This window comes from Octodon degus, unplaced genomic scaffold (assembly GCF_000260255.1).
Source record: "Octodon degus isolate 3935 unplaced genomic scaffold, OctDeg1.0 scaffold00044, whole genome shotgun sequence".
Classification (NCBI taxonomy): domain Eukaryota; kingdom Metazoa; phylum Chordata; class Mammalia; order Rodentia; family Octodontidae; genus Octodon; species Octodon degus.
The window spans coordinates 6342859-6345936 of NW_004524620.1; the positions used below are offsets into that span (position 1 = coordinate 6342859).

General features: G+C 42.8%; 1 pseudogene; it reads right to left on the bottom strand.

Moving 5' to 3' along the window:
* Window positions 1-1102, bottom strand: part of LOC101570935 — an 11308-nt pseudogene extending 10206 nt beyond the window's left edge.
* Window positions 1103-3078: the final 1976 nt, after the last annotated feature.

Here is a 3078-nt window from a genome sequence, read left to right on the forward strand (position 1 = left end):
ACAGCTGCACCATAAGCAACAGCCTCATCAGTATTGATGCTGTTATTCAATTCTTTTCCATTGAAGAAGTCTTGCAAAAGCTTCTAGATCTTGGGGATATGGGTAGAACCACCCACTAGGACAATATCATGGATCTGAGACTTGTCCAGTTTAGCATCTCAAAGAGCCTTCTCCACAGGGTCCAGAGTGCCACGGAACAGGTCAGCATTCAGCTCTTCAAACCGAGCATGAGTAATGGAGGTGTAGAAATCGATTTCTTCATAGAGGGAATCAATCTCAATACTGATTTGGGTGCTGGAAGCAAGGGTTCTCTTAGCTTGCTCACTTGCAGGATGCAAACGGCAGACAGCTCTTTTGTTGTCACTGATATCCTTCTTGTGCTTGCACTTGAACTCAGCAATGAAATGATTGACCATTCGATTGTCAAAATCTTCTCCACCTAAGTGGGTGTCTCCAGCTGTAGATTTCACTTCAAAGATTCCCTCTTCAATAGTGAGGATTGACACATCAAAAGTGCCACCTCCTAAGTCAAAAATCAGCACATTTCTTTCAGCTCCAACCTTTTTGTCTAAGCCATAAGCAATAGCAACAGCAGTTGGTTCGTTGATAATTCTAAGTACAGCATCTTTGGTTGCCTGACGCTGAGAGTCATTGAAGTAAGCTGGCACAGTGACCACAGCATTGGTAACAGTCTTGCCTAGATAAGCTTCTGCAATCTCCTTCATTTTTGTCAGCACCATAGAAGACACCTCCTCTGGGTAAAAGCTCTTTGTCTCTCCTTTGTATTCTACTTGAACCTTGGGTCTGCCTGAATCATTCACCACCATGAAGGACCAGTGCTTCATATCAGACTGAACAACAGCATCATCAAATCTACATCCAATCAGACGTTTGGCATACAAAACTGTGTTGGTGGGGTTCATAGCCACTTGATTTTTGCAGTATCTCCAATCAGTTGCTCGGTGTCAGTGAAAGCGACATAGCTTGGCGTGGTTCAATTTCCCTGACCATTAGCAATTATCTCCACCTTTCCGTGCTGGAAGACACCCACACAGGAGTAGGTGGTGCCAAGATCAGTGCCAACTGCAGGTCCTTTCCACATGGTTGCTCGCGTAAAGGTCTGGCTGTGCTAACGAAGACGGCACACAAGAAGCCTCTCACCTATCGGCGCGTTCAATGAGACCCTCCCTAAACATTTTAAGTGAAGTACTACTGTCATTCTCTTTAAATTTTCAGAAAAATATCACATAAAATTTGAGGAATAACTTGAGTTTGATGAAGCTGCTGATTATCAACAAGGAAGGATTGTCACAATATTTCAGAGACATCAGCCCAGGGTCCCTTGGACCTGTTCCCCTTACGCCTGTGCTGAGACAGCATGTGAGGGCATTGGGCCTGTCATTGTGTAGGAGTCCCCTCGCCAGGATGACAGCACAACAAAGGAGAGGAGCAGTGGGGCCCCATACCCCTCTAGGGCATACCTTCAGTGACCTCCTGACCATGCCCTCCCTGTTAAAGGCTACATCACCTCTCAGGAGAGTCATGAGATGGGGACCAAGACCAGCATTTAAATCTGTGGTGGACGCTCCTTCAAAATCTAGCACAGCTGGGGTGTGAGTGGAGGCAAACTGCCTAGCATCCATGCACTTTGTACACCTGTACACAGGGCTACTTTCCTACAAGATTCCACTGACACCGGGGACTCATTACTGCGCACAAGTTAGTCACGTCCTAGCATTCTCACCTACTATGTTGCACTCCTACCTCAAATAATTCTAGATCATGATAAGGAATTGGAGCATAAGAATTGGAGTAAGTTGGAAACAAATTTTAAATTCTGGCACCCTTCCTTTCTTTTTATTTTTAAATAAGGTTTATTATCTTAATGGATGGGTAAAATTCACATTTTACCCATGCATTTAATGGAGTACAAGATAATGTTTTGATATGTGCATATGATGTGCAATGTTTCAGTTAGGTTAAGCACACACGTGTCTTCAACATTTGTAATTTTTTCATAGTGAAAACTACCAAAATTCTCTCTTTCAGGGTTATAAAATCCTATAGCACATAGGGTCACCTGTAGTTCCCCTACCAGAAAGGTCTTATTGCTGTCTAACTCTGACTACAACTTGGTGCCTGTTGGTCAACTTTCCCCATGGTTCCCTTTCCCATTCTCTCAGAACATCTGGTAGCCACAATTCTACCCTCAACTTATAGATTACATTTCTTGCACTCTACAAATACATGTGAGCATGCGCTGTTTATATTTCTGTGCTTATTCTATTCAGCCACAAAAAATACAGTGAAATCTCATTCTTGATACAACATGGTTAAAGACACAGCTAAGACAGCTGGATGAGATCACTGTGTTAGTAGGCACCACTTCTGACATGATTCCTTGTCTAGAAAATGTTACATATTCACCTCAACCAAAAGTCTTGGTTGGCAACACAAAAACTTCTAGGATACGGGGTCCATGGGGCTTTTTTTTTTTTAGAAGATTAAACGTAGATACTCCAATTAGTTATTATAAATTACTTAGCTGCTCTAAAATTCACTGATGCAGACATGTCTAATTTAGTAGGCCAATAAGTTCCATTGCTATAATTATAGAGGAGAAAATACACACTGACAGTTCCATGGGTTTGATTTGGGTTTTAATATGGGTCATACCCCTCCTTTTCCTCCCTCCATCTCTCCCTCCCTTTTGCCTCTCCGCCTTCCCTCCTTCTCTCCTTTATTTCCTACATGAACTATGGACTCTCTGTTATTGCGATGAACAAGTCTATGGGAGCAGCTTTCTGGAGTCCACTGTTTCTTGGCAGAATTTCTTTTTGTTTTGTTTTCTTGTGTGTGTGTGTGTGTGTGTGTGTGTGTGTGTGTGTGTGTTACTGGGGATTGAACACAGGACCTTGAGCTTGCCAGGCAAGCACTTATTCTACTGAGCTATCTCCTCAGCCCAGGAAGAGTTTCTGTATTCCATTAGATCCATGTTATGGTAGGAAAGGAAGGATGCTAGAGGAAGGGTTCTCCATGCATAAATAGAACACTATACTTCAGTTCTAAATAAGTTAT